Source organism: Bufo bufo, chromosome 1, assembly GCF_905171765.1.
Source record: "Bufo bufo chromosome 1, aBufBuf1.1, whole genome shotgun sequence".
In the NCBI taxonomy this organism is placed as follows: Eukaryota; Metazoa; Chordata; class Amphibia; order Anura; family Bufonidae; genus Bufo; species Bufo bufo.
In genome coordinates, this window is record NC_053389.1 from 790,373,289 (window position 1) to 790,388,978 (window position 15,690).

The 15,690-nt window shown below is 44.2% G+C and overlaps 1 protein-coding gene across 1 annotated transcript in view; it reads right to left on the reverse strand.

Moving 5' to 3' along the window:
* The window catches only part of KANK2 (KN motif and ankyrin repeat domains 2), a 66,219-nt gene that overhangs the window by 38,487 nt on the left and 12,042 nt on the right, over positions 1-15,690 (reverse strand). The window contains exon 2 of the mRNA XM_040414972.1: positions 9,374-9,440. The gene's annotated coding sequence lies outside the window, so the exon portion shown is untranslated. The remainder of the gene's footprint in view (positions 1-9,373; positions 9,441-15,690) is intronic.

Below are 15,690 nucleotides of genomic sequence, written 5' to 3' on the forward strand. Positions count from 1 at the left end.
TACACAGAGGCAAGTAAAGTGAATAAATTAGCTAGGAGGCGGCACTGGGCGGGGAGGGGATCTGTGGATGACACTTATAGGGGATCTGTGGATGACACTTACGGGGATCTGTGGATGACATTTATGGGGGATCTGTGGATGACACTGATGGAGATCTGTGGAGGACATTTATGGGGGATCTGAGGATGACATTTATGGGGGATCTGTGGATGACATTTATGGGGATCTGTGGATGACATTTATAAGGGATCTGTGGATGACATTTATAAGGGATCTGTGGATGACATTTATAAGGGATCTGTGGATGATATTTATGGGGGATCTGTGGATGACATTTATGGGGGATCTGTGGATGACACTGATGAGGATCTGTGGATTGCACTGTTATGGATGATCTGTGGGGTTGTCCAGACGGCTAGGCCCTTCACTGAAGGGGGGACTGCTGAAAGGGTTTAATAACTAATGTGAAGGCCCCCCGGTGGTGATGAGGGGGTGGCTTCATGGGGTGGGGGCGTGGTTTCACGTGGGCTCGTGCCCCAGATCTCATCAGACTCTAGCAACGCCCCTGCTCTGGACATTGTTGCCCCCCTCACACACAACAAAACCCCAAAAAATCAACAGACAACCCTGGCACACCAACCTGACCAAAAAACTCAGACAAGCTTCCAGGGATGCTGAGCGGAGATGGAAGAAATCCCATTCTAAAGATCATTTCACCGCATACAAGCAATCCCTTCTCATATTCAAATCCTCACTCGCTGATGCAAAACAGGCCTACTTCTCAGCTCTCATATCTTCCCTGGCTCACAGCCCTAAACAACTTTTTAACACTTTTAATTCCCTTCTCCGTCCCACAGTGCCCCCACCCTCTCCTCTCATCTCAGCTGAGGACTTTGCTGCATACTTAAAACAAAAGATAGTCAAAATCAGAGAAAGCTTCACTACACAGTCCCCACAGACCCTCAACACAACTGCTCAGTCCTCTTCTCCCAAAACCCGCTTCTTCACCATTACAGAAGAAAAACTCTCCACTCTACTCTCCAGATCACATCTCACCACCTGTGCACTTGACCCAATCCCATCCCACCTCATCCCTAACCTCACCACAGTGTTTATCCCAGCCCTAACTAATTTCTTCAATCTTTAACTAACCTCTGGTGTCTTCCACTCTGGTTTTAAACATGCTATCATTACACCCATCCTCAAAAAGCCTTCAATTGACCCATCTTCTTTGCCCAGTCATCACCCTATATCACTTCTTCCGTATGCCTCAAAGCTACTTGAACAACATGTCCATTCTGAACTGTCCTCTCACGTCTTCTTCTGCTCCCTCTTTGACTGGCTACAATATGGCTTTTGACCCCACCACTTGACTGCCCTTACCAAAGTCACCAATGACCTACTAACAGCCAAAACCAAAAAACATTACTCTGTCCTCCTTCTCCTTGACCTGTCCTCTGCCTTTGACACTGTTGACCACTCCCTTCTGTAACAAACTCTCTCATCTCTTGGCATCACTGACCTGGCCCTCTCCTGGATCACATCATACCTCACAGAGCGGACATTTAGCATCTCCCACTCTCACATCAGCTCCTCGTCTCATTCCCTCTCTGTTGGTGTCCCGCAAGGCTCTGTCCTAGGACACCTGCTCTTCTCTATCTACACTTTCGGTCTGGGACATCTCATATAATCCCATTGCTTTCAGTGTCACTTTTATGCTACCTATCTGGTCCAGACATCACCACCTTATTATCCCGAATCCCACAATGCCTATCTTAAATATCATCCTTCTTCTCTCGCTTTCTAAAACTTAACATGGATAAAACAGAATTCATCATCTTTCCCCCATCTTGCTCAACCCGCCCAACAGACCTATCTATCACGATCAATGGCTGCACACTCTCCCCGGTCAACCAAGTCCGCTGCCTTGGAGTGACCTTGGATTCTGCCCTCTCCTTCCGACCGCACATCCAAGCCCTTTTCTACCACCTGCTGCCTCCAACTCAAAAACATCTCCCGCATCCGTGCTTTCCTCAACTTTAAATCTGCGAAGATACTTGTACATGCCCTCATCATTTCCCGTGTAGACTACTGCAACATTCTCCTCTGTGGCCTTCCATCTAGCACTCTCGCACCTCTCCAATCTATCCTCAACTCTGCTGCCCGACCAATCCACCTTTCACCCTGTTACTCCTCTGCCTCTCCCCTCTGCCAATCCCTTCACTGGATCCCCATTGCCCAGCGAATTCAGTAACAAATACTAACAAATACATACAAGGCTGTTCACAACCTGTCCCCTCCCTACATCTCTGAGCTACTTTCCCGATACATCCCCACACGCAATCTCCAATCCTCACAAGACCTCCTTCTCTCCTCTGCTCTTATCACCTCTTTCCACAATTGCCTCCAAGATTTCTCCCGTGCATCCCCCACACTCTGGAACTCGCTACCCCAACATATCAGACTCTCACCTACTGTGGAATCCTTCAAAAGAAACCTAAAAACCCACCTCTTCAGACAAGCCTACAACCAGTGACCCTGCTGCCTGTATACCGCCACGACCAACTTCACCCACACCTACTGTGTCCTTCTCCTATACCATGTAGATTGTAAGCCCTCACGGGCAGGGCCCTCTCTCCTTCTGTACCAGTTTGTAACTCGTCTTGTTTATGATTAGTGCAATTGTCTGTATTATGATGACACAAAGATATGTAACAGGGTTGATGTTCCTGGAGGGAAACGCCAAATGGAAAAGGATTTAGGAAAACTAGAAGAATGGTCAGAACTCTGGCAACTGAAATTTAATGTGGATAAGTGCAAGATAATGCACCTGGGGCGTAAAAACCCAAGGGCAGAATATAGAATATTTGACACAGTCCTGACTTCAGTATCTGAGGAAAGGGATTTAGGAGTAATTATTTCAGAAGACTTAAAGGTGGGAAGACAATGTAATAGGGCAGCACGAAATGCCAGCAGAATGCTTGGATGTATAGGGAGAGGTATAAGCAGTAGAAAGAGTGAAGTGCTTATGCAGCTGTACAGAACACTGGTGAGACCTCACTTGGAGTATTGTGCGCAGTACTGGAGGCCATATCTCCAGAAGGATATAGATACTCTAGAGAGAGTTCAGAGAAGAGCTACTAAACTAGTACATGGATTGCAGGATAAAACTTACCAGGAAAGATTAAAGGACCTTAATATGTATAGCTTGGAAGAAAGAAGAGACAGAGGGGATATGATAGAAACTTTTAAATACATAAAGGGAATCAACTCGGTAAAAGAGGAGAGCATATTTAAAAGAAGAAAAACTACCACAAGAGGACACAGTTTTAAATTAGAGGGGCAAAGGTTTAAAAGTAATATAAGGAAGTATTACTTTACTGAGAGAGTAGTGGATGCATGGAATAGCCTTCCTGCAGAAGTGGTAGCTGCAAATACAGTGAAGGGGTTTAAGCATGCATGGGATAGGCATAAGGCTATCCTTCATATAAGATAGGGCCAGGGACTATTCATAGGATTCAGATATATTGGGCAGACTAGATGGGCCAAATGGTTCTTATCTGCCAACACATTCTATGTTTCTATGTTTCTATGTTATGTATGTATACCCCTTTTCATATGAATGGCGCTTTAATAATAAATAATAGTAATAATAATAATAGGAGGCAGTATTATAGTAGTTATATTGTTGTACATAGGGGGCAGTATTATAGTAGTTATATTGTTGTACATAGGAGGCAGTATTATAGTAGTTATATTGTTGTACATAGGAGGCAGTATTATAGTAGTTATATTGTTGTACATAGGAGCAGTATTATAGTAGTTATATTGTTGTACATAGGAGCAGTATTATAGTAGTTATATTCTTGTACATAGGAGCAGTATTATAGTAGTTATATTCTTGTACATAGGAGCAGTATTATAGTAGTTATATTCTTGTACATAGGAGCAGTATTATAGTAGTTATATTCTTGTACATAGGAGCAGTATTATAGTAGTTATATTCTTGTACATAGGAGCAGTATTATAGTAGTTATATTCTTGTACATAGGAGCAGTATTATAGTAGTTATATTGTTGTACATAGGAGGCAGTATTATAGTAGTTATATTCTTGTACATAGGAGGAAGTATTAAAGTAGTTATATTATTGTACATAGGAGCAGTATTATAGTAGTTATATTCTTGTACATAGGAGCAGTATTATAGTAGTTATATTCTTGTACATAGGAGGCAGTATTAAAGTAGTTATATTATTGTACATAGGAGCAGTATTATAGTAGTTATATTCTTGTACATAGGAGCAGTATTATAGTAGTTATATTCTTGTACATAGGAGGCAGTATTATAGTAGTTATATTCTTGTACATAGGAGCAGTATTATAGTAGTTATTTTCCTGTACATAGGAGCAGTATTATAGTAGTTATATACTTTTACATAGAAGGCAGTATTATAGTAGTTATATTCTTGTACATAGGAGCAGTATTATAGTAGTTATTTTCATGTACATAGGAGCAGTATTATAGTGGTTATATTCTTGTACATAGGAGGCAGTATTATAGTAGTTATATTCTTGTACATAGGAGGCAGTATTACAGTAGTTATATTCTTGTACATAGAAGCAGTATTATAGTAGTTATATTCTTGTACATAGGAGCAGTATTATAGTAGTTATATTATTGTACATAGGAGCAGTATTATAGTAGTTATATTATTGTACATAGGAGCAGTATTATAATAGTTATATTATTGTACATAGGAGGCAGTATTACAGTAGTTATATTCTTGTACATAGAAGCAGTATAATAGTAGTTATATTCGTGTACATAGGTTTTCGGATTATAATGTCTGTGTAGTGTAACTTGGCAGAAAAAATAACGGTCCCACAAAAATCAGGACATCTGGGACAGTTGTGTATAAGGAAAATATATTCTGCTTAACAACATAACATTATTATCATATTCAGAGAAGTGACATAGGCCTGCGTCCTGACCCCTCTGCTTCTACCACCCTCCTCTCTCCATCCCGGCCCCCTCTCTCCCACATCCCGTCCCCTTATATGGAATTAATTTTCTCTACAAATAAACAGTTCTAGCCCACTCTGGTTACTGCCTGGATTCCCGCCAATGAAGCCTCTTTCACTTGCAGCCCTGAGGGAAGTAGTCAGGTCAGAGGAGACCTAGGACATCCCTTATATAACTGAAATCCTTGTGATTACAAGATAGATCCAAGAAGCAGTTGAAATGAAAAGTAAAGCTGTAAGGAATGCCATGCACTAGATGAAGAGGCCCGAATGATGAAGTAGAAGTAGAGGACATGGGAAAAGGGGCAATTACGAGGGAACCTCCATCTACCACTTGGGGGCTCTCACCACCCTGTCCTCACCATGCTCCACACACTGGAAATTTCTCACCATTGGCATACATATCTATGACGGTATTATTTAAAGGATAACTGTCGTATTTTTTTTTTATTTTTGAGTATTGGATTGTGGTGATTAATATCTCCTTGGTGGCCCTATTTCAACTTTTCACTGTGTATTCAATTACCCCTTAATTCTACAGTTTTGTTCCCTGTACTGCCTACTTTTACCTGTGCTTAAAATTGGGTTGCTAGGCATGGTTCGTCTAAACAGATAGACGGAGCACGCAGCGTGCAGGGTCACATTACAGCCAGCCAGGGACTGTAAGTAAATGAATAAAGCCAGGTCCTCCCCAGCAGCTGATAACAGTGCCTGGGCTGTGTGCACTTCTCCCTGTCCCTGCGCTTGGCAGACGCTCCCTCACTCAGCAGAGCTGGAGAATGCAGGGTTGGAGCAGCGCAGACCAGGGAAGGGAGATCTGCCATCTGCTCAGTGTATAAATGAAAGCAACATGTGGTAAGAGGACCCCTTTGTGCTGCAGGAGATTAACCCTTTAGGGGGAGGGCTCTGGTTACTGACACTTTTGGGGGGCTATTGTTACTGGCTAGTGAGGGCAGGCGGGATTAGCCTCAGGGTGAGGGCAGTGGCGGCCATCTTAACTGAATAGTGAAATTGCAGTTTTATGCAGACTGGTTGCTAAGGGCTGAATCTTATTAAATATGGGGTAATAGTCTAATAGTAACTGATTCTGGAATATCATGTTATTAGTAACTACATATATGAAAATTGAAATTAGGGTCTAAATGTGACAGTTATCCTTTAAGCACTATATGGTGGTATTGTTTGGGCACTGTATGGTCCCATCCATAGTCCTGGATGGGACCATACAGTGAGCACTGTATAGCGCTATTCATTGGCACCGCATGGCAGCGTTATTTAGACACAGTAAGACACAATTTTGCTGTAGCCTATAGATACTGTCTTAATTCATAGCTTATATGTGGAGAATTGTGATGTCATTTGTGCCATATAACATGTTGGGATGAGTAAAAGTAGAGCGTATACCCATCAGTAAAGAACAGCACAATGGAGGTGCTGATCAGCTAAGTGTCATAACCTAAGCAGTCATGTAACTCATCCCTGCCATGGACAGTAACTGTAGCAGGCAGCAGGTGAGATGTCTGACTTCTGGTTTAGTATGAAGCTTTGAAAACTATATATATATTATATAATTTTTTTATTTGCACTGAAAACATAGTTTTTCTTGCTGTAGCCGCCGGATGGCTTGGTGGTGACAAAAAGCAATATCATCTGGATGCACATTTTCAGAGCATGTGTAGTGTAGCTCATAGACATTAACCCTCATCCCCCACTGGCTAAAGACTGGAAGTGTCAAGAACACCCTCTGTAAGCAAAAGGGTCCAATGGTATCTTTAAGAGGACTGGTCATCTCCCCTCACATGTCTATTTTAGTAACTACTTGCATCCCCCATGTGATAGCAATTCTGGAGCATCTATTCCTATGACTCCATGTTGTGGCATTTCTTTATTATTCCTGCTAGAAGTTATGAATGAATTGCTAGCAGTTTGGAATGAAGGTCCAGCTGGGTGTTACCAGTTGAGGTGTGTCCTTGCACAGTCTGCTATTATCCAGGGACAGACACCTCAACTGGTAACACCCTGCTGGACCTTCATTGCAAACTGCTTGCAATTCATTCATAACTTCTAGCAGGAATAATAAAGGAATGCCACAACATGGAGTCATAGGAATAGATGCTCCAGAATTGTTATTACATGGTGAAGATAGTAAAACAGACATGTCAGGAAGGGGGATGGGCCCTGTTTAAAAGAAAATAACTCCACTTCCTACTGGCTTCTAAGACTGTAACAATAGCGCCAGGGCCCCAATGTTACATCTGTTACAGGGCCCCTACCTACAATGTGCCATTCATAACACTGGTGTCTTCTTATGTGGCAAAGGGGCAAATACCCATTGTCAGACTGCAATCTCTGCCGTTGAATTCCTCGCTTTTGACAATCCAGCTGGAACGTATAATATATTGACTATTACAATGAATCAATATCCCCTATGTTAATACATGGGCTGGGATCCCCTCCGTGTGCTAGAATAAGTCGTATTTATTAGAATGACTGAATGTGGAGTAATGGGCACAGTATGAGCGGTTGTAATATACGAATAACATTTTTAGAAATTGCTAAAACGGAAAAACACTCACAGCAGTGCAGGGGAAGTATAGACACAATATGCAGGCACACCAGGAGGTTAAAGGGTTAAGAATGTAGCCCCCAAACCTTCATTCCTCCACAGTGACAGAGAGCAGACTCGGCACTTCCCTCCCCCTGGCATGAGATTAAAGAGGAAACCAGGAGTTGGGGAGGAATTACACAAAATGGGTTATTTCAACACCCTGGAGCAGACAGACATCTCCCAGGGCCCTGGACTCCCTGACACATTCCAGTCCGGGGTTCAGATTCCTCTTAATCCCTAGACCAAGTAAGAGGAAGGTTACCCCAAGGACCGGCTTACATGGCTATAGGCTGGAGGTTACAGACACAACCAGACGTCGCAATAGACACTCCATGTCCAAGAATGATCATAGTGGAAGAATATCATGTAGCACTGGGGTCCTGAGCAGGGGCGTAGCTAAAGGCTCACGGGCCCTGGTGCACTGGTGCAAGAGTTCAGCTTGGGCCACCCTTCCCTCAGTGCTTTGTGGCCGGGGGCTGGGAAGCACATAGCCTTCCTGCTGCCTGAGGCAAAAATTTAAACGACACCCCCACCCCCATGCCAAATTGTTGACCTAACCCCGCCAGCCAGAGGTGTAACTTGACCAGCATGCACTTTCTATAATACTGGTGTCTTCTTATGCGGCACAAGGGTCTTTGGGCCCCTTCAGGCTCCTGGGCCCGGTAGCGACTGCTACCTCTGCACCCCCTATAGCTACAACCCCGGTCCTGAGTTTAAATCTGGTCAGAGCCACATCTCCAAGGAGCCTACATGTCTCCTATGTGGTTCTTCCCAGGATCTAAGTTCTGCTTGGATTAGTTAACTTTTTTGGTCTTGGGGACAGTCCGATGCTAATTTCTACAAAGTGCTGCGGAATATAGTAGCGCTAAATAAATGAATAAATTAAATAAATAAAATGAAGTCTGCTCCTCCCACCACAGGGTGACACAGACAGGAGGGAGGAGCTATGTGGCATGGAGTGTGCCCCTCCCACCACAGGGTGACATAGACAGGAGGGAGGAGCTATGTGACATGGAGTCTGCCCCTTCCACCACAGGGTGACACACACAGAAGGGAGGAGTTATGTGACATAGAGTCTGCCCCTCCCTTCACTGGGTGATACCACGGGAGGGAGGAGCTATGTGACAAGGGGGGGGGGGTTTCCGCTCACCAAAGGGTGACACAGACAGGAGGGAGGAGCTATGTGACATGGAGTGTGCCCCTCCCACCACAGGGTGACATAGACAGAAGGGAGGAGCTATGTGACATGGAGTGTGCCCCTTCCACCACAGGGTGACACAGACAGGAGGGAGGGGCTATGTGACATGCAGTCTGCTCCTCCCACCACAGGGTGACACAAGAGGGAGGAGCTATGTGACATGCAGTCTGCTCCTCCCACCACAGGGTGACACAGGAGGGAGCAGCTATGTGACATGGAGTCTGCTCCTCCCACCACAGGGTGACATAGACAGGAGGGAGGAGCTATGTGACATGGAGTGTGCCCCTTCCACCACAGTGTGACACAGACAGGAGGGAGCAGCTATGTGACATGCAGTCTGCTCCTCCCACCACAGGGTGACACAGACAGGAGGGAGGAGCTATGTGACATGGAGTCTGCTCCTCCCACCACAGGGTGACACAGACAGGAGGGAGGAGCTATGTGACATGGAGTGTGCTCCTCCCACCACAGGGTGACACAGACAGGAGGGAGGAGCTATGTGACATGGAGTCTGCTCCTCCCACCATACATGAAGAGATACTGACCTTATATATGGTATGTAAACATTAAACATCCACTATGTGTGTGCAGATCACGTCATCTTCCAGTCATCTGAAGAAAACAGAAAGATCGGAGCAGTAGTTAGAAACATAATATCTTCTATTTGTTCTTTTTCATTTTGATCTGGAGACCAATAGCGTAAGATACTAAGAAACCAATGCGGGGATGTGGGACACAACAGTCAGTCCACAATATAAACAGTCCACCTCATATTGATGGGCCAAGTCCAACACCTCTAGAGCTCAGACACGTAGTACATGCATCCGACACCCTCTAAAACCTGTCACCATCACACTGGTGTTAGAGCTCTGGTATGGTGGACATACAGGCTGTGACTCATCAGTGTTTGAGGAGACAGATGTCACCACCATGGTGCTCCTGCTCTTCTGGTTATTATTAGACAAGTGTAAAAAAAAGTTTGGAGAATGTCCAGAAACCCATATCACAAGGACCCCATGTAGACTGTGGAAGAATGGAACATAGCAGGGGGTTAGGTACTTCATACAGAGAGACATAGTGCATTGGCATAGGGTGAGATCATCTATTGTCTACATTAGATGGCCTAAAATGTGGATCCCGGAACATCTCATTCCATGCACATCTCAGAACCATGGACGTTTTCTCCACCTCCCCCTCCCCCATCTGCTGCCATCTTGTGGTAAGGTTTTCAGATTCAACATTTAGATGAATGTTGGCCAAACCAGCCAATTTCAGACCATCTAATGTGTATATTGTCCAGACTCTTCCCTGATGGTAGATGGTGGAGAAAAAAAGAATCAGAAAAGTGCTGGAGCATAATTTTTTTATTTTTTTTTAAAAGACCCTATCACCAGGATCAACCCTATTAAACAAGGCATACTACCTGATAGCATTTTAATCAGCAGGATCAGCCCTAACTGTCTTGTGAAAATCGGTTGTGGCATTCCTGAGAAATAAAGACTTCTATTCTTAATACAAATGGGGACTTCAGTGCACTGAGGGGTGTGGCAAGCACTGGAAAGCTGAGGAGGCTAGGCCCCACCCCTTGTTGTACCGAAGCCCTCATTTGCCTAAAGAATAAAATAATTTCTTTATCGGGAACACCAGAACCGATTTTTACAAGACAGGTATCATTTTAATCAGCAGAATCAACCCTAACAGGCAGTCTGACTGGTTTAATAGGGTTGTTTGCATTGATAGATGCTCTCTAAGGGATCCACACAGATCAGTCCCCAACGTCTAATATTCCTCCAAAAAGCTGTACACTTGGCTTTAGCCAGACAGCAAGCATTCTCCTTGCCATCTCGCAAAACAAACAGTGATGTGTAATCACTCCTGAAAATGTGCTCCCATGTCCAGTACTAATAACCTTTACACCACACCAGCTGACACTTGGCATTGTGCACTCAATGGGTCTGTTGCTACTCCTAGATGGCAGCAGTAGGGCAGAAATTGGTTTCCTGGGAAGATGCCATGATGAACGTCACTGAGCTCTTGAGTACAACTCATCCCACTATTAATGTTTGCTTGATGGACCTGTTATGGTTGCTACAATGGGAGAAACCCACTAAGAAGAACACTAAAGTTATAAGGTGGTCACATACGTTATGGATTCATCTATGTGTTTGTGATTACTGGTGAACCTCAGATCCGTTCCCACTCGAAAAAGGCTCAAAAGATTGTACTGTAAGGCAATGTCAAGATCTGGGCCTACTGACCTTTCACTGTTACACAACGTCTTGCACTGTTTCAGCTTCTCCTCCCTTCTGAAAAATGTCTTTATTGCAGAAGACAATGGCCTCAAGAATTCTTCCACATTTGGCAGGCCTGGATATGTTATTGTCCTGTTACCAGGGCATTTAATCAGACACACATTGCTCTCAGGGGTTGGCTTTGGCCCACTTACATAATGAAACGTTTGACATCCAGAGTGTGAGTAAAGGGTACTTGTGTATGCCAAGGGGTACATGCTTCAGTTTAGGCAAATTAGGCTCCTGAAAGTGGTCAGAAAACCTCCAAAACAAGGATGTTCATAGGGAAACGTGTACTAAATGGCCCCCTCCAGCAAAGTTGGATAACCAACCTAACCTACACCATCAACAAATGAAGAGCAGAAATAAGGGCCATGTTGTCATCACTTTGGGGACAATACCATATATGAGCTACCTAAACTGAAGGAAGAGGGAGGTCTCCTAGACCTGTCCAGGCTAGGAGTTGATTGATATCACCATCATGGTCAGGAATTTGGGGAGGTAGTGACCCTTGACCAAGGATGGGCTCAGACGTATATGTTCAGTAGATACCACTTAGTGCCATATGTCACAATAGGTTCCCATCTAAAATCAAATGTAAACTGTGTGTTATATATTTCTTACACATGTCTCTGTATGGAATAGTGTGGCATATAGCAAAAAAAGGCGACCATGATGGCCAGACTAGCACTTTTTTGGCCACTGTCTGGTGGGATGGGAGTCTATGTATCTGTGTAAGAGAGAAGAGTGTGGCCAAAGTGATAGAGAAGAGATACAGAGAGAGAATGAGTGAGAGAGATGTGAGTGAGGAAGAAAGGGAGAGAGACAAACAGAGGAGATATAGAGAGATGGATAGAAGTAATTGAGAGAAAAAGAAAGACAGAGGAAAGAAAAAGAGATGACAAATCAGTGAGAGAAAGAGCCACAGAGATAGAGAGAGACATACTGTAGAGGAGTGAGTGAAATAGGGAAACAGAGACAGAGAGGGGAGAGAGTGAAAGAAAAAAAGTGTGAAAAAGATACAGAGGCGAAGATGAGAGAGGAGGGAAAAGGATAGAGAGAATAAAAAAAGGACAAAGATGGAGGAATTTAAGAAAAAGAGACAGAGGTAGAGAGGCGAGAGAGACAAAAAGAGGAAAAGGTGAGAGAAAGATGGTAGAGGGAGTAAGAGAGGAAAGACATAAGTGAAAGGAGAGAAGAGAGTGTGAGAGAGACAGATGAGAGAGTGAGAAAAGAGAGAGATATTGAGAGGACAGAGTGAGAGAGCAGATGCAGAGATAGAGAGTGTGAAAAAGGAGAGACAGATATAGCAGAGTGAGAGAAGGAGAGCGGCAGAGAGGAGAGAGACTGGAGAAGAAAGAGGAGGGACAGAGATACAGGAGAAGTGGAGGCACAGAGGGAGGAGAGAAATACAAGAGAGGAGAGACAAAGACAGAAAAGATAAGGAGGAAAAGAGAGAGAGGAGATTTTAGAGGGAGATGATAGACAATAGCAAGAAATAGAGTTAAAAAGAAAACATGAGGAAAACAAAGACAAAAGAGAGAGGAGGGGAGAGAGAGTGAGAAGAGAGATCGTCTATGTTTACTATGGTTGGGTAGTGTCTGTGCGTGCAGCGCCCCGTGTCTCTCTCTATCATTCCATCTCTCCCTCATAAACAGTCATGGTGGTGTACGATGGTGGCGCTCTTCATTCTCACCGCTCTTGCACTTTGTGTTACGCTATAGCCTGTCTGTAACCCTTTCATTCCTGTAAGGACACTGTTCATGTGTATTTTATATGTTACGCCTTTTGCTGTGGGAGATCTATGGGCTTTATGTTCTTCATGGTACATATTGGGTATTGGTATGGTGGTACATGTATGCCGACTTCACTGCAGTATGTAATATGTATATGTATGCATATGGTGGTTATGTGGCTTGACATCGGTCACTGGTGATTCTCCACCCAGTGGAGGGTCAGTCTGTTTAGGTCCTCCAGTTCCTCTTTGGAATTACGACAGGGAAGGTCAGCCTCAGGTGCCATTACTGAAGTGAAGTTAGTCCAGTTAGTTCAGGACCTTTTTTGTAGTTTTATGTAAAAACGAAGAGGCCTAGGGACACCACATTCTGCCATTTCAGGAGTCAAAGGGGGATATGAAGTTTGTTTTGGTGCCACACAGTTGGATGTAAGTTTGAAGGATTGAGACAATTCTCTGTTGGGAGCCGGTCAGGGCTGAAGATACAGCCACCAAGAAAAGGCAGATGGATATGGTTCGTTCAAATCATTCTGAGACTCCAAAAGCCACAACCAGAGGGGTAGGCAGTGTCGGCTGCACTCCGGGAAGAGTAGACCGAAGAGTTGTGAGAGACTGAAGAGCCTGAAGTCCACATTCTTCAGGACAGGTTGACAAGTTTTACTCTGAAATGATACAGTGTATAAAAATGTTCCAGGAATGAGGAGAAGAGTCCGGGCACAGGGAGAAGAGTCCACTGTGTGACTTCCCTCAACCTGGTTGGCTTCATTGACTTGTCAAGCCAAGAAGGTCAGGGATAGGCCTCAAAGCAGGCTCTTCTTCCTGTGCTTGGACTCTTGTCCCCATAAGTGTTGGGCGCGAATATTCGAATCACAAATTTTAATCGCGAATATCGCCACTTTGAGAATTCGCGAAGATTTAGAATATATTGCTATATATTCGTATTCGCAAATATTCTAGATTTCTTTTTCATCTGAACCCATGATCTCTCCCTGTTTCTTGCTTGTGGGCCAATGAGAAGGCTGCAATGTCTTTGTCTGAGTTTAGCAGCATCCCGAGCAACCAATAGAAAAGTTGCCTACCCCCCTACTATATAAGGACCTCCCCAGCAGCCATTTTCTGCAGTTTTTTAAAGTTCGGAGAGAGAGAGAGCAGTGTCATTGCTATGCTCTGTGCTTTCATCTCATTACATTAGATAGTTAGTTAGTTAGCTCATATATATAATACAGATAGTTAGTGGGAGATAGTCAGTGTAGGTTATATCCTGATATAGTGTAGCTGATAGGTTCTGCTGTCCATACATACATGCTACAGACATTGTGATGTCACAACAATACTTAGGGTACTTTCACACTAGCGTTATTATTTTCCGGCATAGAGTTCTGTCCTGGGGGCTCAAGACCAGAAAAAAACTGAAATCCGTTCAGGATGCATCAGGATGTCTTCAGTTCAGTCACTGTACGGTTGTTGGACGAGAGAAAATACTGCAGCATGCATGCCTCCGGATCCGTCTGCAAATGGTATCCGTTTGCATACAGATTGCCGGATTCGGCAGGCAGTTACGGCGACAGAACTGCCTGCCAGAATCCAACAACACAAGCGTGAAAGTACCCTTAGTGCACCAATCAGTAATATGTAGTTAGACCTGATAAAATGTGAAGTTGCACGTATTGCGCGAAAATATGCGCATCATTAATTGCCGATTTGCGCAATTGCGAATATATCGGAGCACTCTAACTGCACATAAAGCTATTGTTATGTTCTGCCGTGCCAACCATTTTCTCCAGTCTCAGGAAACTTCTAGCAGCTTAAAAATTGTAGCAAAAGTGACCCACGCCTGTATTGCGCACGCAATACGCGAATATTACATTGCCGATTTTCGCAATCAAGGCAATAATGGCGAATTCTCAAATTGGCGAATTTATGACAAATATTCGCCCAAATATCGCAAATTCGAATATTGCCCCTGCCGCTCATCACTACTCCCCATGCCCAGAACTGGTTCATTTTTAAAATCATGTTTTCTTTGAAACACTAGAGTACTTCAGAGTAAAACATAGCTCTCTGTCGTAAGGGACCCTTTGAGGATTTCATGTTACCCGTGGTTTGAGCAGCATAGACCTGATGAAGGATTCCGATAAGTCTTGGGTGAGTAAAATGGTTTAAGAGCTATTGTCCTACAACTTTTCTACCCACGGTCACAGTGGCGCCCTCAAAGCCTTTTATGTACAAGTTGTCCACAGCACGGCCGTCCTCCATATTTCCCTATGTTCTATGCTCAGCCTTATCTATAGCAACACACCTGCAGTGATACCAATGTAGATGACCAATAATACGGCAGGACCCAAACCTTATGACAACCCCTAGGGGGCGTTACTGGCAACTCTCCTGATCATCCTGCTTTCCCAACATCTGTGACAACCAATCTGTATCACTAGTCATAGCACTAAATATATGGCTTGGGTGATGGACCACAGCAGTTACCTTCCCTTGGCCACAACGGGGGCACCAGTGACCCCATTGTGGGTAATATACAGATTCTTAGAGTCTTATTGCAGCAGGTTCCTGAGCGCACAGCGAGTTAATCCACTGACTGAGGAGATAAGAAACAGCAGGGTCTTAGAGGAAGAATGTCAGGGGCCGACTCCTTATTAGGGATGATCTGCTGGTATCTACCAGAGCCTGGAATTCAGAGCATCACAACCGAATGTGTAACAAAACCCCCCTGTTGTCATGCAGTACTAATACAGTGTGACCTGCACTAATTATATTACCCGTGCCTAACATCCCATCTACTTGGACAATGGAGGCAATGTGGGCCTGGGTACAGTGTTCCTCA